Consider the following 26,184-nt stretch of genomic DNA (forward strand, 5'->3'; position numbering starts at 1 on the left):
CAAAGTAAAACAATTATCTCACTCCTCTCAGTGCATATGCAATCGGAACAAATTCAGAGCCAAAATACTGCTAAACTACAGGTTCGCTTTCCGATTCTTGTTCAAAATGTAACATTCAATTGAAACGAATTTGTTCCTCGATCATAAACTGCCATTTGCACACACACACACACACACACACACACACACACACACACACACACACACACACACACACACACACACACACACACACACACACACACACGGCCGCCACCACATATATGTATGAACCTTGTGAGCGAAATATCTTGAAAAATAAACGAACTACTAACTTTTAATCTGGTGTGTGGGTGTATCTAGGCATGAGGAAGAACGCTATTGAAAATTGGGTCGCCACGTCAAAATCCAAGATGGCTGCCGCCATGTATGTCTAAACCTTGTGAGCGGAATATCTTGAAAAATAAACGAACTACTAACTTTTAATCTGGTGTGTGGGTGTATCGAGGCATGAGGAAGAACGCTATTGAAAATTGGGTCGCCACGTCAAAATCCAAGATGGCCACCTCCACGTACGTCTGAACCTTGTGAGCGAAATATCATATCATAGCATGTTTTCTGCGTCTTCCACTTTGTCAACTCACTTCACTTACCCGACGGGGGACCGAGGCGTAACGCTTGTTTTCTCTTTTTTCTCTGTCTCCATCTCTCTTTTCTACAATTTTACATCTCTTTTATCCATCTCCATCTCTCTTTTCTCCATATCCATCTCTTTTCTCCATCTCACGGTACTGTCTTTCCCTCGTGGTCCCCCTGTGCTGTCTTTCCCTTGTGGTCCCCCTGTACTGTCATTCCCTCGCGGTCCCCCTGCACTGTCTTTCCCTCGCGGTCCCCCTGTGCTGTCTTTCCCTCGTGGTCCCCCTGTGCTGTCTTTCCCTTGTGGTCCCCCTGTAGTCTTTCCCTCGCGGTCCCCCTGTGCTGTCTTTCCCTCGTGGTCTCCCTGTACTGTCTTTCCCTCGTGGTCCCCCTGCACTGTCTTTCCGTCGTGGTCCCCCTGTGCTGTATTTCCCTCGTGGTCCCCCTGTGCTGTCTTTCCCTCGCGGTCTCCCTGTGCTGTCTTTCCCTCGCGGTCCCCCTGTGCTGTCTTTCCCTCATGGTCCCCCTGTGCTGTCTTTCCCTCGCGGTCCCCCTGCGCTGTCTTTCCCTCGCGGTCCCCCTGTACTGTCTTTCCCTCGCGGTCCCCCTGTACTGTCTTTCCCTCGCGGTCCCCCTGTACTGTCTTTCCGTCACGGTCCCCCTGTGCTGTCTTTCCCTCGTGGTCCCCCTGTGCTGGCTTTCCCTCGTGGTCGGTCCCCCTGTGCTGTCTTTCCCTCGCGGTCGGTCCCCCTGTGCTGTCTTTCCCTCGCGGTTGTCAGCTCTTTCACGAGCCTCGATTCAGTATACAAAAAAAACAAACAAAAAACACACACACACACACACACACACACACACACACACACACACACACACACAGTCACACACACGAACCAATTGCTTAACCCCACTTTTCTATTTGTGTACGTGGGGTAATAACTACAATGGAATTCGGTAGAGCGCATACCTCTGCCAGACTGAAACTTTACGTTGTGTATCCCACTGATGGGTCGGATCTTGATCCGGACCTGAACCAAAATAGAATCTCCTTGTTCTTGTCACCGAACCAACTCATCCACAAAGTTTTGTCTTAATCCCTCCACAACCTTTTGAAATATCGTGCTATACAGGTAGGGGACCCCTTATCTGGTAAGCACGGGGAATTAGGCTTGCCGGTTTTAGGTTTTGCGTCCCTATACTTACTGTGTACAATAATGTACTTGTGATACAGATAATATTTATAACGGTAATTTGCAATAATATTAGAGAAGATAAAAAATGTATGTATTGACTTACCAAATGTTCCTCCTTCACTTGCTTGTCTGGCAAGGGATTACTGTATTTTTACAGTAAATAGAACAGCACTCAGTAGAGAGCATACCTTTGCCTGGTTGGCCATATCACTCAATGGTGAAGAATCATTTAATTTTTTTTACTAGTTGGATCCGGATCTTCACCAAAATTGAGTCGATTCTTCCTTGTCACACACACGACCTGTCCAACAAGTTTCGTCCAAATCCATCCATAACTTTTTGAGATATCCTGCTATGTATCGTTTTTGGCCTTATCTCCCAATGGTGAAGAATCACTTCAATCATTAAACGATTCTCATATCCGAATCCTTATTCAGATCTTCACCAAAATCGAATCGTCCTTGTCAGACACCCAACCGGTCAACCAAGTTTTGTCTAAATCAGTCTACAACTTTTTGAGATATCCTGCTCTGTATAGTTTTTGGCCCTATTTCCCAATGGTTGAAGAATCACTTAAAAGTTCTAGTAGCCGGATCCGAATCCGGAGGATCTTCACCAAAATCTAATAATTTAGTCCTTGTCACATATGCTGCATCTCTGCCAAATTTAGTCCGAATCCGTCCACAACTTTTTGAGATATCTTGTTCACAAACAAACAGACAGACAGGGGTGAAAACATAGCCTCCATCCACCTTTGGTGGCAGAGGTAATTGATGCTCACAATTGTTTTTCGCAAGCAAATTGACGTTCAAGTGTGCTGAGCAATTATCCAGGAGCAAATAAACCTTGCCACCATCTGGCAAGCCGCAGCGCACCCTTGCTTCGTGCTTTCAAACCAAGCAATAAACAAGGCTGTTACCAAAGATCGCTTCCTGGTCATGCAAACCACCAGGAAGAACTTCATTCCAGTGAAGGATTACGACACTTACCGAATCTTAGATTTCTTCAGACAAGAAGCATTCTTCTGCCACCAGCCTTTAAAAATTATTTGATGTAGGCCTCTGCAGCTTCTTGGTTGACTGAGGCTTTTTCACCAAAAAACTTCAGCAAATGTAGCCCATGCTTCTTTCAGAATTTGTTGAACCACCCAGTCAAAAATTCATACGACGACACTCATCATAGTTTAGTTTCACTCATAGTTTCACTCATAATAATTATGATGAGTGAAAAGTTTTCACTCATCGTAATTATTGCACGATCCAAGGGGAAATTTTCCGAACGGAGCTGCCTGATCCACTCCATCAAGACACTATCAACGTCGGCGGTCTACGACTGATGTAACGTTTTCCTTTTGTCAATTAGCTTGGGCGCATTTATCTCGATAAAATTTAAATATCTGCTTCTTTTTTTTCTTTAGATCGTAAATCGTCGATATAACAACACAATTATGTGCACAAATCTATGGAGCAACCACGATGATGCCAAATTGGATGTACATGCCCATTCCCAGTTTTGTCTTTGGTGATTGTGCAGCACATCACTTCCGTAGCGCGCGGTTTTTCCTGCCAAATTGATGCGCATGGGGCTATTAACTTCTCAGAAGCCTTGCACAATACAAAAACAACAACAGGCATTTTAAGGCTATTTTCCCTGCAAGAGTGGGGGTTAGCCTTGCGGTCCCCATGACAATCTTCTCCATTTTGCCCTATTTTCTGCATCAACCCTTGTTAACCCCCTTACCCGCATTTCTTCTTCGACCATCTTTAGCCAAGTCTTTCTCGGTCTTCCCCGTCCTCTACTTCCTTCCACATTCATTTCCATCACTCTTCTCAACCAGTCACTTTCATCCTTCCTCAACACATGACCAAACCATCTCAACCTGTTCCTCTTCACAGCATCAATCACAGGCTCTATTCCCATCATATTTTGCAATTCATCATTTGTCTTCCTCTCTCTCTCAACGATACTCCACACATCCACCGAACCATTCGCATTTCCACCCTTTCCAGCCTTTGTTGCTGCTCTGCGTTCATTACCCATGTCTCGCTCCCATAAATCATAACACTTCTCACACATGCAGCATACACCTTTCCCTTCAGCTTCAACGACACTCCCCTCCTCGTCAGCATGCCACTCAGTTCCCGAAACTTCTTCCATGCACATCTCACTCTCGCAACCGTTGCCGAGTCTGATCCACCTTCTCCATTCAGCATGTCTGCTAGGTAGCAAAATGTTTTCACACCTTCCAGCTTCACGCCGTCTCCAAGATCCAACTCAACATTTCCTCCATCTGCAGCTCCCTCTGTGCATACTTTACACTTGAATGTAGCTGCCACACTGGTTAATGACCCTCTCAAACCACTACATTTTTGATGAACCCACTCAACGCACATTGTACATTGAATGGAATTCACTCCGACACCCTTTCTGCACACAGCACACAGCCACTTCCCAGGTCTTTCCACGTCACCACATGCTTTACCACTTGCAATCACCTTCGTTTTTCTGATATTCACCTTCAGACCTTTTGTCTCCATACATTCCTTCCATTTGTTCATCTTCTCCTTCAGTTCATCCATACTTTCTGCAATCAACACCAGATCATCTGCATACAACAACTCCCATGGTAAACCCTCCTTTACGTTCCGAGCCAGCACCTCCATCACAGCTACAAATAGTCGTGGACTTAGTACCGACCCCTGATGCACTCCCACCTTCACCTCAAACTCACCACTGTTCCTGTCCTTCGTCCTTACAGCTGTGCGCGCTCTTTTGTACATTGCCATCCATACTCTGATCAACCATTCCTCCACTTCTAACTTCCTCAATGCCCATGTCACTACTTCACGTGGAACCCTATCGAATGCTTTCTCCAGATCAACAAACCCAAGAAACAACTTCTTCCTCTTCTCCATGTACTTCTCCTGCAACTGCCTCACAATAAAAAGCGCGTCTGTCGTTCCTCTTCCTGGCATAAGTCAAAACTGCATTTCGTCGATCTTCACTTTCTTCCTTATCCTCCTCTCCAACACCCTTTACAATACCTTCATTCCATGCTCCAATAACTTTATCGCTCGATACGAGCCACAGTCCAGAGGGTCACCTTTCCCCTTGTATAGAGGGACGAGGGTACTCGGTTCCCAATCCACTGGAATGCGGCCTTCTTTCATCACCAGATTGCGAATCTCTGTCATTCTCTTCACACCCCAATTTCCCGCTGCCTTCAACATATCTCCCACATCTCCCGCCGGCCCTCCAGCTTTTCTACTCTTCATTGCTTTCATCGCTTCCTCAACTTCCTTCTCTGTTATCTTCTCTGCCGGTCCTAAAACGGGGTTACTCTCTCTGTTGCCATCCCATTCATTCTCTGCATTCAACAGTATTTCCATATATCTCTTCCATCTTCCTTTAATTCCATCTGGGTCGACAACGATTTGTCCCACTTCATCCTTCAAGCAACTCACCCCCATCACATCACACCTCTCTTTCGCTATCTGCTTTGCAATCCTGAATACCGCTCTCTGACCCTCTTCCAAATCCAAGCGTTCTCCGAACATTTTCCTCCATGCCTCCTGCGCCTTTGCTACCTCTTTCTTTGCAGCCTTCTTGGCTGCCTTGTAACTTTCACGCTCTGCCTTTTCTGCCCCCATACCCTTCGCCTTCTGCCACTCCTTGAACTTCTTCCTCTTCTCGTCAATCTTCTTTCCAACTTCATCATCCCACCACCATGTTTCCGAGTGCCTCGGTGGTCCTTTTGTCCATCCACATACCTCACCAACGGCTCCCAACAGACTATCTTTCATTGACATCCAACCACTTTCAAGCTCAACTACATCAGCCTCGACCATACTCAGCCTCTCTTTTAATGCCTCCCTCACTGTCACCTCTTTCAACCTCCACACCTTCATTCTCGGTTGGTACTTCATTGGCCTTGCACAATGAAATGGTTAAATATTGTAGTACCGTGGGGTTTCAAAATTTTGCTGGTTTTTGGGTTGTTTGATACGGGGTTCCCTACCTGCAAAAAGTTTTTGGCCCTATCTCCAAATTTGAGTCATCGGCCATCCATATTTGGCACACAATTGTGTCTGTGGACGTCCTCCTGCAGTTGGGATACCTCTTTCTCGGAGGAGGTTGGTGGCAGGATTCTCTAGAAAGGGAAGGGTGATGCTGCTCTGTTCCAGGGCAGGGTCTTTGCTCGGATAAGTCTTGATGGGGTTTGCCACCATCTGCTTGAGCACCAGTTCCCAGAGCAGTCGGGCTTCACACCAAAGAGGTCAACGATTGACCGTATCCTTGCTCTTCGGGTCCTCATCAAACGCAAGTGAGAGTTTCAACAGGGGCTGCATGCAGCCTATGTTGATCTCCCTGCAAAGTGTTCAATTCAGTGAATTGGGATGTCCTCTGGAGGATTATCGGTCTTTGTGGGGTGCCACCACCTCATCATTATGATTTCTGAACTATGCTCTGGTACTGAGAGTGCTGTGAGGTGTGGTGGTCTAATCTCTGACATTTCCAGTTGTTGGTGGAGTTCATCAGGGTGTGTACCGTGCTGGGTGTGTCCACTTTTTTAGTGCTTTTCGTGCTTTTTAGTACATCAGGGGTGTGTACACTTTTTTAGTGCTTGTATGGATTGGATTCTGGGGAGGGTGTCTGAGAGATCAAGCTGTGGTGCATCATTTGGGTTGTCAAGATTTCTGACCTTGATTTTGCAGGTGATGCAGTTATCTTTTTGTATTATCTGGATATGCTTATGGGTGCTTTCCAGGCGCTGAATGAGTCTGAGCCGCTGGAATATTATGGGTCTCCTGGGTCAAACTAAGATCAGGCTTTCAATGACATCTTGGATCTGTTTGTGGTGAGGATGAGGTCACAGAGGGATTTACTTACCTTGGCAATGCCATTCATGTCTTTGCATGTTGTGAACTAGAGGTCGATATACATCTGTTACGGGCCTGGGGAGACATATATTCACTGGATCATGGGGCATGGGGCATGGTGCTGTTGGTGCCTATGCAGGAGGGAGTCTTTAAGTCCTTTGTGCTTCCATTCTTGCTCTATGGATGTGAAACTTGGACCTTGTTCAAGGATCTGAGACAAAGACCTCCCTCCTTCGATACCAGGTTTCTTCGGCGAATCCTTGGTTATTGCTGGTAAGACTTTGTGTCCAATGAGTGCTTGCTGAGATAGACTTGGAAGAGACTTGTTATCTGTATAGTCCGTGAGCGTCAGCTGCGGCTGTTTGGACATGTGGCTAGTTTTCCTGACACTGATCCTGCTCACCAGTGTGTCAATGCAGTCAATTCAATTCCCTGGTGATAGACAGCTTAGAGACTTGCAGTACTTCAAAAAAATTTAATACTTACATTATTTGCTAACTGATATCCCCACCCAGGTCATACTATCCTCTTCAACTAAAGTGTCAAACAAGCCCGGCTAGGCCGCTGTTAGACTTTCGGTCTTGTTAAGTAATAAACAAAGAATTGAATGTGGTTTTTAATTCTAATAATTTTTGAGGTGTCGTAGTTGAAAAAGCAAACCCGTCGGGTACCACTCCTAAAAATAGCGATTGTCATGCAGTCATCTATCTTCTATCTTCTATATATATATATATATATATATATATATATATATAAGAAAGTTTTTGTTTGTTTGTTTGTTTGTCTGCACGCGCTAATCTCCTGAATGATAGGAGGAAAGGGTGAAAGATAGGAGGAAACCTGTGAAACAAAAAATGTCGGGACGGGCCCCGGGAAGGTTATAGGCTAGGTGGCGAGGCCGCCTCGGCCGGGCTGGGCCCATTTCGCAATTGAAAGCTGAGCTGAATTATAGTAGTTAATCTTCTACGGCCACGAGTAAAAGCTGAATTATAGTAGTAAATGAACGAAATGCGGCCGCGGCCGGATAGTCAAACTCCGCTGCTTCGCAAGGCCGCGTTTTATTCCTTTTTTAGTACAGAAGATTAAATTCATTCAAAAAGAATCCGGGCAACGCCGGGTGCATTCAGCTAGTGTGACATAATCAAAAGGCACGCAATGGATAATTGCCGCACATTTCGCTTCAGATTCGTCAAAGCGAATTTGACGAAGATTTTTCTGATCAAGTATCCTCTGATAGTCTGATAGTCAAAATCATTATTCAAAACTACCCACAGCGAAACTATACTCGAAATGACGTAGCGGGTCACGTGTGTAATCAAATCGCCATTTTTTGGGGGGGCGTTGCCAATCGAGTGTAAAAGGACACCCAAAAGCACCAATATCTTTCTTCCAAGATATTTATTCAGATAAAGAACAACGATTAAGTGTCATGTGAACCCATATCTATTAATAAAAGGAAATATGATTTTCTGTGTCTGTAGCCCTTTAAGTCTCGTATTGTATAACCAGTGAGAAAATTGGATGTCATGCCTGACAGCCTATGTATTTGGAATCGAGCATGGAAGGCAACCAGAAATAGCTGCAGTGAGGCCATAATAACACGTAATACATGTAATTTGTAGGATTAAGCTGACGTTTGCCTGTATTAGTCGGAGTTTAGTTTTTGGCAAACATTTACTACACACAAGTTTGCCTTTTGTGTGAATTTAATGATCACAAGTAGAAAATAGAATGATCTTTCAGATGCAATAGAGTTTAATCGAATTTCACTTCCACGGCAGCCTCTGAACAGGACCCAACCACGCCTGACCCAACCACAGTTGCCACTGCATTCTGGGGCCTAAACTCCAAAGACATCTGAACTTAATATTTTCCTCACAGATCTGCACTGAGGGATTTTTGCCGTAGGGCTATTCCCGCACCATTTATAAAACACAGTTGTAACTAGAACCACACAGCAAAGAGCATACCTCCACCAGGCTGAACAGTTTACGTTTTGTACACCACTGATAGGTCGGATCTGGATTCGTATCTGAACCAAAATCTAATCGGCTTGTTCTTGTTGCCAAACCATCTCATCCACCGAGTTTTATCATAGCTTCTCCATAATTCTTTTTTAAATATCATGTTATACTGTCGTGGCCAAAAATATTGGCTCCCTTGCACTTTTTCAAATGCACCATTCCTTCCAGAAAATTGTTGAAATTTAAAAATGTTTTGTTATGCACATATGTATTCCTTTGGTTTGCAGTGGAACAAAACAAAAAAAGCTGAAAAAAATTACTAAGTCTTAGCTTATTACACACAGAAATCCTAAAATGGTCTGGACAATATTATTACCACCTTTTAGAAGTTGGTAGAAATAATTAGATTTCAAGCAGGTGATTCTCCTTTCCTTTGGAATTGAACTCACCTGTGGTGAGTTGCAGGTGCCTGCAATATAAAAATCACTCAATCAGTTTGAATACAGAAAATGAGTCATTCTACTGTTTTGTGTCGGTGTGTACCGCAATGAACATGGAGAAAAGAAAGAAAACCAGATAATTGTCTGAATAGGTCAGACACAAGATTGTAGCCAAGAATGGACAATCTCAAGGCTGCAAGTCCATCTCCAGAGACCTTGATGTTCCTGTGTCCACCGTACGCAATGTTATCAGGAAGTTTAAGGCCCATGGCACTGGAGCCGACCTCTGGCCGTGGCCACCAGAGAAAACGTGATCGAAGATTGCAGCGAAGGATTGTTCCAATGGTGGAGAAAGTACGTTGATAAACTGCCAAACAGATTCAAGCTGATCTCAGACACTAGGTACGACAGTTTCAACTCACACCATCCATCGCCAACTCAATGGAAGGGAGTTCTATAGTAGGAGACCCAGGAGGACCCCACTGCTGAGAGAGAGAGAGAGAGAGCCTGACTGGAATTTGTCAAAACACACCTAAACAAGCCAAAATCCTTCTGGGAGAACGTCATGTGGACAGATGAGACCAAATTAGAGCTTTGTGTTAAAGCACGTCATCTCCATATTTACAGAAAACAAAATGAAGCCTTCAAAGAAAGGAACACCTTCCCTACAGTCAAACATGGAGGAGGTTCAATGATGTTCTGGGGTTGCTGTGCTGCCTCTGGCACTGGGTGCCTTGAATGTGTGCATGGCATCATGAAATCAGGAGATTACCAAGGCATTTTGGAGCGCAATGTTCAACCCAGTGTCAGAAAGCTGGGTCTCCGTCAAAGGTCATGGGTCTTGGTGTAGGAAGTTCATCCATGGCTATAGGAAGCGCTTGACTGCAGTTATTTTGTCCAAAGACTGTGCTACCAAACATTCCGTCTTGGGTGTCAATAATTTTGTCAATGCCATTTCTCTTTATTTTCTGATTTAAAAGGATATATTAGGTTCTGAATCAAAAACAAAGGTTCTGTTATATTAACAGTGAAATAAAGAATTGTGGACATGACTGTACGTCATTTTTGGCCCTTTCATTCAATGGTGAAGAATCATTAAAAAAAATTTCTCTGATCCGGATTTGAAACTTTACCAAAATTGCATCGATTCTTCCTTGTCACACACCCAACCTGTCCACCAAGTTTCATCTGACTCCGTCCATAACTATGAGATATGCTATACAGCACCTTCAGAAAGAATTCACACCCTTTGATTTTTTTCACATTTTGTTGCGTTACAGCCTTAATTTAAAATGGGTTAAATTGACTTTTTTTTTTCAGTGATCTACACATATGTAAAAGTAAAACCATCATGTAAAACTGTGTAATTTTTACGGCGATTTTTAAAAATGGAACAAAAGATGAAAAGCTGAAATGTCTTGAATCAATAATTATTCAACCCCTTTGCTATGAGACTTCAAATTGAGCTCAGGTGCATCCGATTTCCTTTGATCATCCTTGAGATGTCTCTACAACTTGATTGGAGTCAACCTGTGGCCAATTCAATTGATTGGACATGATTTAGAAAGAAACACCTTTCTGTACAAGGTCCTACAGTAGGCAGGGCATGCCAGAGTGAAGTGGATACCATGAAGTCCAAGGAACTGTCCATAGAATGCTGAGATAACATTGTAAGGAGGTATAGATCTGGGGAAGGGTACAAAACAATTTCTAGAGTGTTAAAAGTTTCCAAGAGAACAGTGAGCGCCTTCATTCAGAGCTTTATTATTAGAAGATGAAGACAAGTTAACAATTTCGTCAAAAGGTCAAAAAGGTCAGCATCACAAAAAATCGTCAATTTTCATGCAATTGATCTGAAATTTTAAGAATTTGCATATTGGGTCACAATTGGTTCACCAATCAAAAGCTAGAAGGTGATTGTATTTTTTTTTTTAATCAAAAGGTCAAAGGTCAAAGTTGCATATAATTGTTAATTTTCATCCGATTGATGTGAAATTTGAGCAGGGTTTGCATATTGGGTCAATGAAGCATATTGGTTTGATGTGAAAAGGTCAGGATCGTCGAAAATCGTCAATTTTTAAATTGTATTTTAAAGCTATTTTCATGTTTAGCATCCGGAAGAATAATAATAAGGCCAAGTTAAAAAAAAAAAAGTTTCTCGTCCGCACTTTTTTGAAAAAAGGAGGAAGGAGGCTCTTACTATTTACTATTTTCATTTTTTTTGCTATTTTTTTCCAAGATGGCTGCCATGAATTGAATGACCACTGTGGCTGACTTAAAGACTCTATAGTTTGTCCAATGTAATGTGAAACATGCCAGTGTTGATTGTTACCGAAAGGCCTGCAATTTCATTTCCAAATTAGCAAATAAATACATGTTTTAACATACGAACGTATGCTTACACACACGAATATCGTCATATTCCCTACTCAAATTTGTACCATTAAAAGTATGAAATGCAAGATTTTTACATGTAAATTGCACTTGCCCAGTGCACAACCGCTGCGAGAATTGACCGTCTTTAGCACAAAGTGTCTGCGTTAAGCCAAGCATGTATTAACCAGGAACTTCCGTTCGAGGGCGGGATCCATAATAGTTCAGATCATCAATGCACAAGATACGATCAGCAAATGCCCGGAAACGGCAAGTTTTAGACCGAGTTTCTTCGCAAAACGATTAAAACAAAAACAAGTATATATTAAAAAAAAATAGTATTAAATAGTAAATAAAAGTAGGCGGCGACCAAAAAGTAAGCGGGCGGGGACGAGAAACATTTTTTTTTTTTTTTACTTAGCCGAATAAGAAGAAGAAGAAGAAGAAGAAGAAGAAGTCTGAATACAAAGCGGATGTGGGCGGGCTTTGGTTTTTCAGATGCTTTCTCATTTCATTTGAATTGTATACTTGAACACAGTAGAACACAAATCACATTTTTGTCACTTTTAACAACCTTCCGTTTAGCAGAATTTTCACAAAATATTATGCCATTTTACATCATCTCGACTAATCAGATTTGCTGCTTGTATACCCCGCCTATGTCCTCTTCTGCTCAAGACTGTGTGGGGTAAGGTGTTCTATAAATGCTCTAGTATTGATATTCTTTTGTTGATTGGTATACCAATGTGTTCATTGGTGGTTATTATCCCAACTGGTTGCAAAGTTCTGTCCATTGTTACATATCACGGAGTGTGTATGCATGCACGTATACTGTATTTAAATGAAAAAAAAAAAAAATACAGTTGATACAGTCCCTATATATGGTGGATACGTCCATGTGGATGTGGGTTTGAATGTAATTGTCTCAGCTTCTTTTTGTATGTCTGATGAACCATGAAGCCCTCTTCTAATCCATTTTCCTCTTTTGCTCTTGTCCCAGGTGAGATATTTTGTTTCTGACTTTTGCAAACTGAAGAAAGCTTCATTCTCCTCAACCTTATACAGATGTTTTCAAAAGGTGAGTGCTAATGACAGCACATCCCATTATTAGTGGCAAAGTTGCATCGTTCTATGAACAGTCAGATTTTTGTACCAAGATTGTTTTCCTTGAGTTGCTTTTAATTTAATTGTTCGCTGCATTGAATTATTGAATCAAAATTGCTTTCTTTTATATCTTAGCTTGAATAGCTCCCACCCCTCCCTCCCCCCTTCCCATGCCTCCTCCCCCCAAGCCCTCTCCCTCCCACAGATCTCCCAATGTCCATGTTATCTAATGTTGTACTTGTGTGCTTCCCTCTCTCTCTCCATTTTGTCTCCTGCTCCCTTTATTATATTGTGTTTTATGTGTCGGTTTTTTTTTGTGATTAATGTTAGCTTTTTCACGAGCCTCAATCTTATATACAAAAAAAAAAAAAAAAAGTTTACATTTACATTTTAGTTTGATCACTGTGCGGTTATCCAAATGACAATTTATTATTTTATGCCTCCGCCCCCGAAGGTGGCCAGAGGCATTATGTTTTCGGGTTGCCCATCCTTTTCAAATGTTATTCCACCAACATTTTTCAAAGTTTGTTCTTTAACTACTAGTATAAACGCATTGGTTGAATTTTTAGAATGTGTTTAATTTGCCTCTGTAGATTTTAAGTGTCGGTTTTGCTATTTTCTCCCCCCCCCCCCATCCCCAACCACTCCTTAAACTTGATTTTATATTGTCACGCATCTCCAGGTGTAGTTTGTAATGCCCAAAGGGTGAAACTCCATGATAATACCATCTCACAGTCAAACGAGTCTAACAGACATCTGTTCTAATCTCCCACAAGGTTTGTTAGGATGACCTAGAGGTATGCACACATCACTATGCTGTCCAGCCTGGGTTTGAATCTCGGCCCAGCTATTACCTCTGTCATCCCGGTGTTTCACAAGCAGGGTGATTCATCAATGTGTGTGTGCGCCATCCCTCGGATGGACATTGATGTAGGTGCTCCATCTGCCTGCATTTGTTGGTGGACATTAAAGATCCCACGTTCTTCTAAAAGAAGAGGCGAGCTATCACCAGCACCATGAACAAATTACATATTCCTGCCTTGCTACTGCAGGAAAGGCAATTGCAAACCACCCAGTATATTATCCTTGCCAATAAAGTGCTTCGACAGCACCGACGCCCTCTAACAGAGTATGGTACATCAGAATCTCTCAAATAAACTGATTGGAAGACTATTTTACACCATGAAGTGATTGAGTAACACGACCTTGATTATAAACCAAAATTTTTATTGCAGGAATACCAGAACAATAATGGAATGGACCAATAAATAACCAATGGCAATCACTAATTATAATGCTATGAATTAGCAAGGGAAACTATACAAGAGGGAAGAAGATAAAATATAATGGGGTGAACGTTTGAAAGGAGAAAAAACAACAACCTGCAGATGTTGATGAGAGCGTTGTGGGTGGGGGTCAACAGGGGCATGGAGACGGTCCAGGGAAGGATCACCATTGGCTGCCAATTACTTGTAGATCTGTCGGTGCAGTGGTAGAGTCGTTAGCAAGGGAAGAATGGGGGCACCGGCAGCATTCCCTGCAGCACAGTGGGTTCTGGCAGAAGAGTCCTATTGGCGTTCAGTTAGACAGATAAAATATATCCAAACGTCGTCCTTAAAAAATCATTTTACTAATTCGATTAAACTTTGCAGTCCAAGTGTGGTGGATCTAAATTGCCAAGTTTTTGGTTTATTAATTCTTTATATAAACTATGAATATTTTAACATTAAAATGTATATCTGATATTGAAAGTGCAGCTTATCTGACCTTGAATTTGTGCATAAATTGTTACATGAATAGCATTTTAAGGAGCCATTAATCCCTGAGTTTGTTTTCATTTTCTGAAGACAGTGTTCTAGCATGCGAACACCGACTGCTGTCTTTATAACCCCCTATGTAATATTCTGAGTTTTTCCTATTTCTATCACAGTGCTCTACACTAACCTTTTTGGGGGGTTCCCTGCAAGGTGAGCAGGTCGTGTGTATGACAAGGACGACCTGTGGACAGGTTGGGTTTGTGACGAGGAATAATTGATTCAATTCGACACGCGGATACAAACGATGACTCATCTCGGCAAATAAACTCGCGATTGTTCGAAATGAAGTCTCACGATAACTAAATTGGAACACAAGTTGCCCGCGATTTATCAAAACTCCGCGATGTTTAAGGGTTTATTGTATGGCATGGTATTTCAAAACGTTGTAGATTAGTTGGTTTGGTGACAAGAACAAGGCAATTAGATTTTGGTTCAGGTCTAGATCCAGATCCGGCCCACCAGTGGGATATAATACGTAAACTATTCAGCCTGGCGAAGATATGCGCTCCATCTACCGAGTGCTGTTCTAGTTCATTCTGTTTCGCCAAGTGTCGTTGTTTGAGTGATTTATTTGTCTGTCTTGTTTGTCTCTGCTTTTGCTGCACGTAATATGCCGACCTTGAACACAATTTTTACGCGGTATCTTTCTTTCAACCGAGTACTGCTATGCAGTTTCACGAGGAGGTCTCTAGGATCTGCTTCTCTGACCTCTGAATCTGAAGCCGACACGCAACGGATAACTCCGATAAGTCCGTTCCTATTCCGTATCGTGACTGCTGATGAAAGTTGTTTTCACCATTTCAACCCAGAAACCCAGAAACCAAGCAGCAAAGCATGGAATGGCATCACTCCACATCTCCAAAAAAGAAGGCCAAAAGGGTACCCCCAGCCCACAAGGTTATGGAAACTGTCTTCTGGGATGCTGAGGAATGCATACTAGTTGATTTGTTGCTCGAAGGCAAAACCATCAACGTGAAGGCAAAACCATCAACGTGGCTCACTACGTTCAGACACACAAGAAACTGAAAATTTCACTTTTGGAAAACCCCCCTATGGTAGGGGTGGAGGGGAGGGGGAAGCTGTCGTCTTTCAAGTTGACAACGCTAGACCTCCTATCATCTGACATTAGAGGAAATCTTGAAGAATGCCTGGGAAGTGTTTTCCCCCCTCTACCCCCTCCCCCCCCCTCCCCAACCCCCCTCCACCGCCCCAGTACAGTCCGGACATGGCCCCCTCAGCGGACTACAATCTGTTCAGGTCCTTGAAAAAGCACGATAGGCCAGCACTATGAAAACAGTGAGACAATCCAGATAGCCTGCGTAGGTGGTTGTGAAGTGTTGGAATGGACTTCTACGGCAGTGGGATTTCTTTTAAGCTCATGCAGTGCTGGTAGAAATGCGTGGATCATTCTGGAGATTTTGTAGAAAAGTATTGTGGTATGTCCAGTTACTATTGACAATATCAGTTTTCTTACTTGTACCTTTATTTTACTGTGCAATAAACGTGCTCATGACCTAAGGCACGGCTGTCATACAATTAGAATGAGAGTACGTCTATAAAGTAGTATGTACAGTACAATTAGAATACCAGTATGATACGTCGATAAAATAAAACCACACAGACATCACAGAAAACAAGTCCCGGCGAGGGTCTGCAACATTTGATTGATCTTTCTAGTTCTTTATTTTGATGCATGTGCTTTCCAAACAAAAGCACATGTGCTTTTTGATGCATGTGCTTTCTTAATGAGATTGAGGCCGTTTATTCCTAATACATGAAACATCCTGCACCCCATGCTTCCAGAAAACAGCCTATTTGGAACGCCATCTGCATCTTCCATCGAATAATCATGTATGCAAGTTTGTTAAAAAAAAAATAATCGCCATGGTTAGGCGTTCCCATGTTGAAAGTTTCATGTAAATTGCTGGAGCGGTTACTGGGAAAGCAAATTCAAAAGCAAACAAGAAAAAGAGCAATCAGAGATTGCAAACCCTCGCCAGGATGTATTTTCAGTGGTTTTTAAGGCTTTTGTGTTAAAACAAATATGGCGGCCGAACCACGTGACCGATGACGTCATCATTATCTTTTTTCTAAACTAATTTATTCCTAGATTATGCTCAATAAATTTCATCTTGATCAGATGAAGTTTTGTACTTGTTAGGTACGAATGAATTATGACGTCATAATGGAGGCACCTATGACATCATCATTAACATATTTTATTCCACATGGAGAGTTCTTTACACTGAGCCATGTCTCAATTTTTTCTATACAGCGCTTTCGGAGATATGGAGGTGCAAAGTTTTTCGGTTTTTCTAAGATGGTGGCCGAACCATGTGACCGAAGACATCTCATTTTTTTTCTCCACCAGTTTATGCCTACATGGCCCTCAATAAATTTCATCTTGATAGGATGAAGATTTGTACTTGTCAAATTATGACGTCACAATGGAGGCACCTTTGACATTAACATATTTTATTCCCCATGGAGAGTTCTTTACAATGAGCCATGTCTCAATTTTTCATATTCGGCGCTTTCCGAGATATAGAGGTGCAAAGTTTTTCTATTTTTCCAAGATGGCGACCGAACCACATGACCTATGACGTCATAATTATCACAAAAAATTATGCAGGTGGAGTTGCACCTATGGTGAAAATTTCCTGTCAATCGGACTAACGGTTGCAGAGGAAATCATATTTATTCTGTGCGGACAAACAGACAAACGGACTCAAATGCAATACCCTCTTTCTGGCGAGGGTAATAAAGCGAAAACAGTGAGGGCTGATGTTCCACAACATGGTCAAGAATGTTTGAGGATGCCTATTCCAAGTAATAATACTGCACGAGTCTTTTGAAGCCTCCACCCTCGAAGGTGGCCGGAGGAATAATGTTTTCGGGTTGTCCATCCGTCCGTCCGTCCATTCGTACCGGCTAAACCTCGTTTTTCTCAGCAACCACATGTCCGATTGAGACAAAACTTTCAGGGTAGGAGTGACACCCATGCAGGATGTTTTTATGATAATTATGATGTCATAGGTCACGTGGTATTGCTACTATCTTGGAATAAACGGGAAAAAAAAAATTTGTCGGAACACTGAATAATTTGTCGGGGGAAAAAAAAATGCTGAATGCAAAAATTTGAAACATGGCACATTGTCAAGTGCTCCCAATGGGGAACTAAAGCATGATAATGATGACATCATAGGTGAAGTGGTATACTAGCCAAAAATGTTTTAATCAAATGCCTTATCCTAAAAATCTGAAATTGCATGCACATGATCTATGACCCATTTGTCTTGAAATATTAAATATATGACATAATAGGTCACATGGTTTGGTAGTCATATTGGATCTAATATTGGTCATTTGGTATTTTGGTTATTTTGGTATTTTGGTATTTTGGGTGACCTTTGGTATTTTGGGTCTTCGGGGTATTTTGGGTCTTCGGGGTATTTTGAGTCTTCGGGTTTTTTTTGGGGTCTTTAAGGATCTTTGGGATATTTGGGGTCTTCCAGGGGCGTTAAGGGTCTTCTGGATATTTTGGGTCTTCGGTGTCTTTTCAGTCTTCAGGGTCTTTTTGATCTTCAGGGTATTTAAGGGTCTTTGGGTATTTTGGGTCTTGGGGTCTTTTCAGTATTTTGGGTCTTCAGGGTCTTTTGGGTTTTTGTGGTCTTTTGGTTCTTTAAGGTCTTGGGGGCTTTTGGGTCTTAGAGGTCTTTTGGGTCTTTGCTGCCTTTTGGGTCTTCTGTGTCCTTGGGGTCTTCTGGATCCTTGGGGTATTTTGGGTTCTCTGGGTAATTTGGGTCCTTGGGGTCTTTTGGATTTTCTGGGTCCTTGGGGTCCATGGGGTCTTTTGGGTGTTCTGTGTCTTTGGAGCCTTTTGGGTCTTTTGTGCCTTTGGGGTCTTTTGGGTCTTTAACAGTCTTCAGAGTCTTTTTGGACTTCAGGGTATTTTGGGTCCTCGGAGGCTTTTAGGTCTTTTAACTGGTGAACACAGCCGTGTTCAAAGATTGTCCATTAAAACCCCACTCAAATCTCTCCTAAAGCGCTACTCAAAGCCTTTAAAACCCACCCTTATGAAGGGGGACGGATATCGCACCAATACACGAACACACAAATACTCAAACGCACATTGTGTTTTATATGGTAGATTTACGGCCAATGAGTATACCCTGCGCCGACTCTAAGGGGGCGCTGCGACCTCTGCTCCCGGGAACGCCACCTCCAATAAACTTCTCCGCCGCCCATCCCAAGTGGCTTAAAAGCAAAGCGCCAGAGTATTTGCGGCTGTTGGAACGCACTGGGGACCCGAGAAGCTGCCTGCCTGTTTGTTCCACAAAAGAATCGACGACCATAACCCATTGCGCTGGAGCCAGGACCCAGCTGCACTATAGCTGGGCCAAGCAGGCTGCGTTGTGACGAGTCGGGCCCGGGGGCATGGCACGAGAAAGAGAGAGCTTGAGGTGGCTACCATGGGAAGATAGCTCCATCACTGATATGCATGATCCTTATCTTGCTTTCCTCTAAGAACTGCTAATTTGTCCACTTGAGATGCACAAAAGGGTGACACGATTGAAAGAGCTATCGATAGTGTCGGGTCTTATGTAATCCCATGGGATTTGCTTGTTAATTCTTGACCACTATTATTATTTTATTCCTTACAGTATGTAGATTGAAAAAAAACATGGTGTCATTTTTTTCTTATGTAATTTAAAGGTACACTGAAAATGTTAAGTCAGTGTATAACCATTTACTAAAATGGCCAATAAATTTATTTCAGTGGTCATCTTAAAAAGCACTGGAACATAGGCATGTAATGTATAAAATTAAAGACGTTTTTGAGATATGTTGAATGAACGAGTTATAAAGTATCTACAGGTATATTGAGTGTCGACATGGACCAAACAAGTCATATTCGTAGAAAGATATCACATATTTGACAACTTTGTTTATGGACATTTTGTAATGGCTATCAAACGTGTACGTTTTTTTATCATATTAAAGACATATTCATCATAGTTATTGTGTAGATTCTGCAGTTACTAGTTGCTATATTAACAGTCATCATTCACATCTTCGTCAGATTCATCTTCGTCAGGGAAAGTTTCACGGGATGTGTTTAGGCACTTTTCATCCTCTGCATCACATACACACATTTCAGTACATGCCAGGTCATGTTATCCTTGCAGGAGTACGATGATAAAGCACACATGCTTGCACCACAGCCACAGCTCCATGCTAGTGTCTGGTGCTGGTGGTTAGTTGAAAATCGCAGAAATGTAATGTTTATTTTCCAGTGTCCATCCATAAAATGTAATGGTGCTGGCAGAACTGGGTTTCATTCATTGTATAGTCATTTCACCATAGCATTGATTAGTAATGGTCTCTTAGAATGTGGTACTTCAATGTAGCACGTGTAGGTGGCAGTTTTTCAGCCTCTGCTTGGTTTTTCGTTAATAGGTGCCATCTCATTTTCTCTATGTCAGTAATACAGTCACGTGAAAAAGTAAGTACACCCCATGTAAAGTTTTGACTTTTTCAACATATTTCAACATACAGCTATTTGATCTTCATTTCAACAATATTGATAGATAAAGGTGATATAATGAAACAAATATCATGAAACATTTACATTTTGTAGTCCATTGTATAATTTAAATAAACATAAATGCAAATTTCGCATGTGGAAAAAGTAAGTACACCACTACATTTATCACTACTTCAAATACCTAAAATTAGAATCAGGTGCACCAGCTAAGGTGCAAATGATTAGAACATCATTAGAGAGGATCTTGGAGGAACATGTCTTATTTAAACCTCAAACATTAAGTTTGGTTTGCTCTTTGTTGTTGAAGTGTGCAGCGTTACCATGCCTAGATCAAAAGAGCTCTCTGAGGCCTTCAGAAAGAAGGTTATAGATGCCTCCGAGTCTGGGAAGGGATTTAAAAAGATCTCCAAACAATTTGAAATCAATCATTCGACTGTCCGGAAGATCATCGACAAGTGGAGAAGATTCCAAACAACTGCCAACTTGTTCAGGCCAGGCCGCCCCAGCAAGTTCAGCCCGAGAGCAGACTGCAAGATGCTGAAAGAAGTCTCTAAAAAACCCAGAATGTTATCACGGGACCTACAGGTAGCTCTTTCCACTGTTGATGTCAAAGTGCACTAGTCTACCATTAGAAAGAGGCTGCACAAATTTGATCTGCATGGGAGGTGTGCCAGGAGGAAACCTTTTCTGTCCAGAAAGAACATCAGGGCAAGACTAAAGTTTGCCAATGAACACCGAGGCAAAGACCAGCACTTCTGGAACAATGTGCTCTGGACAGATGAGTCAAAGGTAGAGCTATTTGGCCACAGTACCAGAAGACATGTTTGGCGAAAACCAAAGACAGCATTTGACCACAAGAACCTGATACCAGCTGTAAAGCATGGTGGTGGAAATATTATGGTTTGGGGCAGCTTTGCTGCATCAGGGCCTGGGCAGCTCACCATCATAGAATCCACTATGAATTCTTCATTGTACCAGAGGGTGCTTGAGGATAATGTGAGGCCATCTTTCGGAAAGTTGAAGCTCAACCGCAGGTGGACCTTGCAACATGACAATGACCCTAAACATATCAGTAGATCCACCAAGGAATGGCTGAAAAGAAAGAAATGGAGGGTTCTGGAATGGCCAAGTCAAAGCCCGGATCTAATTCCCATCGAGATGTTGTGGGGGGATTTGAAACGAGCTGTGCATGCAAGAAACCCCTCAAACATCGCACAGCTGAAAGAATTCTGCATGGAGGAGTGGGCAAAAATTTCTCCCATTCGATGTCAGAGACTGGCAGACAGTTATAAGAAACGCCTTCTTGAGGTTGTTTCTGCAAAAGGGGGCAATACCACCTATTAGAGCCAAGGGTGTACTTACTTTTTCCACATGCAAAATTTGCATTTATGTTTATTTAAATTATACAATGGACTACAAAATGTAAATGTTTCATGATATTTGTTATATTATATCACCTTTATCTGTCAATATTATTGAAATGAAGATCAAATAGCTGTATGTTGAAATATATTGAAAAAGTCAAAACTTTACATGGGGTGTACTTACTTTTTCACATGACTGTATGTGAGCATGGGCTGTAGAATAGGCATACATATTCCTCAGGACCATCATGCATGTCTTGCGATGGGGTATCCACTCACACGAGGCTTTTGATGGAATCGAGAACTTGTTTTGCTTGCTTTTTAACAGAACATTCCAGCATGTTATTTTGCCTTTACCTGAAAACCGTTTAGTATCTGAACCTGTGATAACATGGAATCCAGGCAAGCTTTGTGCAATGTTTTGTCCAATGGCCTGCTATATTGGCTTGAGAACAACAGTGTGCCGTTTATCTTCTGTTCCTACTATCATGCAAGGGCCTTCTCCGAGTTTTGGTTGTCTACTCACAGTAAGAACAAAGACATCTGTGTCAGGTGACATTATGTGTGCAGTGTTCCCTTGTTGAGAAGCATATAGGACATGTGAAATGAGTACCAGGTCTGCTTCTTCATGGTTGCTCATCAAATGGTCGACATCAAAATGGTGTGATTGCGCTCCATTCCTTGACGAAACTACAAGTGGCAGTCCTTGTTCAAATTGAGCGAGCGTTTTGGTTGCGATGTATACTGCAAGTCTATCTTTGGTCTTGTTGCTGTTCAAGAACTTCTTCAAAGGAACCTTAATCTTTGTTGAGTCTGTCATTTCATATTCATTTGCTGTGTCATCTTTGCCATAGTGCAGGTATCTGGTTCGTAGCTTCAAGGACTGTGGTACATCATATCGATCAAACACGAGATGCACAGACTTGTAGTTGGTGGACCTTTTCACGATTGCGTAAGTCAAATGATCTGCAAATTCTGCACGTTTTTAGAAACTGCATTAATAGTTAATGTACAACAGCCATGCCATCGATTATAAGAGTTTTCCTTGATACAGATACAGTGGTGGCCAAAAATATTGGCACCATTGCACCTTTTTCAAATAACTCACAATTTTCTCCTAATGTAAGTTGAAATTGATGAAAGTATTTGGTCTCCACAATTATTTATTTCACTGTTAATAAAACAGAACCTTTGTTTTTGATTCAGAACTTAATATGTCTTTTTAAATCAGGAAATAAAAAGAAATGGCATTGACAAAATTATTGACACCCTAGACTTAATATTTGGTAGCACGGCCTTTGGACAAAATAACTCCAGTCAAGCGCTTCCTGTAGCCATGAATGAGCTTCCTACACCTCTCTACTGGCAGTTTGGCCCACTCTTCTTGTGCAAACTGCTCCAGTTCTCCCACATTTGAAGTGGGCCTTCTCCCAACTGCTGTTTTCAGATCTCCCCACAGGTGTTCAATGGGATTTAGATTTGGACTCATTGTTGGCCACTTCAGAACATTCCAGCGTTTTGTCTTTAACCATTCCTGGGTGCTTTTTGAAGTGTGTTTGGGGTCATTGTCCTGCTGCAAGACCCATGACCTTCGACGGAGACCCAGCTTTCTGATACGAGGTTGAACATTGCGCTCCAAACTGCCTTGGTAATGTCATGATTTCATGATGCCATGCACACTTTCAAGGTACCCAGTGCCAGAGGCAGCACAAACAACAACAACAACAACAACAACATGCATTTTAAGGCCATTTTCCTTGCTAGAGCGGGGGTTAGCCTTGCGGTCCCCATGACGATCTTCTACATTTTGCCCTATTTTCTGCATCTCTCCTTGTTAATCCCCTTGCCCACATTTCTTCTTCCACCATATTTAGCCAAGTCTCTCTCGGTCTTCCCCGTCCGCTACTTCCTTCTACATTCATTTCCATCACTTTTTTTTTCTTTTTTTTTTTGTATACAAGATCGAGGCTCGTGAAAGAGCTAACATTAATCACACAACAAGTCAAACCGACACACAAAACACAAAAAACAAGGGGAGCGGCAGACAAGATGGGGAGAGAGGGGGAAGGACACAAACACAACATTTGAGAGCAGGGACATCGGGAAGACTTGGGGGGAGGTGGGAGAGGTATAAAATATATGAACACTGCAAGGACTCTGGGGTGAATTAGCGGGGGTAGAAAAGATCAAGGTTTTGGATGGGGGAAGATAAGAGATGGTGGTGAACAGCTGTTTTAAAGACCTGGAGGGAGGAGTGGGATTGAAGGGAGTGGGGGAGTTTGTTCCAGAGGCAGGAGAAAAGGGGAATGAAAGAGTGAAGGTGAGCAGAGAGCCTAGATTTTGGCAGTTTAACAATAAGAGGGTTGCAGGCAGATCTTGTGCGACCTGAAGGAATATTGGGGGGACAGAGCACAGAGAGCTGGGGGAGCAAGGCCGGAGACGAGTCGGTAGAAGACAGAAAGACCACCAACCTGCCTGCGGTGAGTGAGTGAAAGGCCCTCGGAGTTAACTTCATCGCAGGAGATTCCAATGATTCTGAAAGCTTTGGCCTCAACAGCGTGAAGCCGAGCTAGGTATGAGGCAGGAGCACCAGCCCAGAGGGGGGGAACAGTATTCCATTGAGCTGCGGATGAAAGCCTTGTATGTGGTGAGGAGCTCAGGTGTGCCAAGGAAGGACTTCGCACGACGGAGGATGCCCAGTCGGCGACTGGCTTTGGAGGCCAGCTTGGAAATGTGGTTTTCCCAAGAAAGGTCATGACAGATAGTGAGACCTAAAAGCTTGAGCGACAGAACTTATTGGAGAGGATTGTTGAGAAAGTAGATGGGAGGGTTTTCCAGTCGGTCCTTTCGGAGAGACATTGTAAGAGTGTGAGATTTGTCAGGATTGAAAGATATGTTCCACTTGTTTGACCAGTCTGTGATTTTGTCCAGGTCTGCAGAGAGTGAGGAGGCTGCAGACTGCCGATCTGAGGGATGAGGAATGGAGCGGCAGATAGTGGAGTCATCAGCAAAGAGATAGAGAGGATTTTCCAGAGAGTCGGAGAGATCATTGATGAAGACCAGAAATAGCACAGGGCCCAGAACACTACCTTGGGGAACTCCAGCCAGAACAGGAAGGGGGAGATGAGAGAAATCAATTCAGGGCCACATGTTGCCTACGACCAGAGAGGAAGTCCGCAAGCCATGAGTGGAGATTTCCATAGATACCATAGGAGGAGAGTTTGGTGAGCAGAGCTGGGTGCCAGACCGTATCGAAGGCATGTGATATGTCAAGTGAGACAGCTCTGATTTCCTGTTTGGCATTGAGGACCTCCATCCATTGTTGAGACAGCAGAAGCAACATGTCCAGAGTAGAATGACCTGGTCTGAATCCAAATTGCTGATCAGAGATCAAGCCATTGGAGAAGAGGAAGGATTTGATATCCGAAGCAATGATGGAATTCCATGACTTTGCTGATAATTGGGATCAGGCTGATTGGTCTGTTGTTGCAAGGATCTGTTTTTGCACCTTTTTTGTGTAAAGCGGTAATGTTTGCTGATTTCCAAGATGCTGGCAGATGACCTTGAGCAAAAGAGAGGGTGAAAAGAACAGAGAGAGGGTGAGATAGAGCGGCAGAGCAGGATTTTAGGACCCGTGGGCTGATGCCGTCTGGTCCAGTTGCAGAATCAGAGTCGAGGTTTGATAAAAACTTCTCCACCTTGTCAGGAGAGAAGGGCACAGAGTCCAGGAGCAGTTGGGTTCGACTGGGAAAGGTGGGAACAGAGAGAGATGGGTTTGGGACACAAGATTTTGAGGCAAACACAGAGTTGAGGCATTCGGCTTTGTCACGTGCTGTGTCAACTGTTTAGCCATTTGAGGTAAGGGAGGGGATGGAGGGGGAACAAACACCAGAAACGGATTTGACTAGACGCCACCAGGATTTGGAGGAAGGAGACAGGTTTGAGAGTTAAATCTTGAGTGTGTGGAGAGATAGTGCTTTCTGGCACTCCTGAGGGTAGACACACACTTGTTTCAAGCTTGGTGGAAGGAACTGAGATTGCCTTCAGTTGGATTTGCCTTCCAAGAGGCAAAGGCAAGTTGTTTCATGGCAACTGCCTCACCACAAGATTCAGTGTACCATGGACGGGAGGAAGGGTAAGACAACTGAAGACGAGATGGGATAAATCTTTGCATGAGAGAGAGCAGTTTGCTTTGGAAGAATTCCTGGGAAGAATTGATGTCAGAGGCAGTAGAGATGGGAGACCAGTCCAGATGATTGATGGCTGCTTGCAGACCGTGCCAGTCGGCCTGAGTGAAATGCCAGACTCGTCGGCACTGAGGAGGCTCTCTGAGAATGGCCAGAGAGATGTCCACTTTAACAAGCACATGATCAGAAGAACCGATTGGAGCAGAAGAAGAGCAGCAGACATTTTCAGGGAAGTTAGTCATAACCAAGTCCAGAAGAGAAGATACTCCATTGACTGAGATCCGGGTCGGGAAATTGACAGATTGTGTCAGTCCCATTGAGTCGCAGAAGTCCTTTGCTGAGGTGCCATGGCTGGTGAGAGATGAACCCACACCCAGCCAGCTGGCAATGTTGACAGTTGAAGTCGCCACATATGAGGAAAAGAGAGTTTGGATGAGTTGATAGAAGTTGGTCCATGTTGTCCGACAGCGAAATGTAAATGGAGTCATCACTGTTTGGAGGACGGTACAGAACACATATGAACAAAAGGTGGGAGCGGAGAGGAAGCCGTAGCCAGAGGTACTCCTGGGGGTGGGGTGGAGAGAGGGCAGTGCAGGGAGAGTGAGGAAGAGAGTTTTTGTTAAAGATAGCCACCCCACCACCAGGACGAGGCTCAGGTCTATCGTACTGGAGGAGGGAGTAACCAGGAAGAGATATTAAGGA

General features: G+C 43.0%; 1 protein-coding gene across 1 annotated transcript in view; it reads left to right on the top strand.

The window, feature by feature from the left end:
• LOC137429019 (polyhomeotic-like protein 2) overlaps positions 1-26,184 on the top strand; it is a 359,347-nt gene that overhangs the window by 17,155 nt on the left and 316,008 nt on the right. Inside the window, exon 2 of the mRNA XM_078780934.1 lies at positions 12,463-12,540. The gene's annotated coding sequence lies outside the window, so the exon portion shown is untranslated. The remainder of the gene's footprint in view (positions 1-12,462; positions 12,541-26,184) is intronic.

Source organism: Myxine glutinosa, chromosome 6 (genome assembly GCF_964187855.1).
Source record: "Myxine glutinosa chromosome 6, kmMyxGlut1.1, whole genome shotgun sequence".
Classification (NCBI taxonomy): Eukaryota; Metazoa; Chordata; class Myxini; order Myxiniformes; family Myxinidae; genus Myxine; species Myxine glutinosa.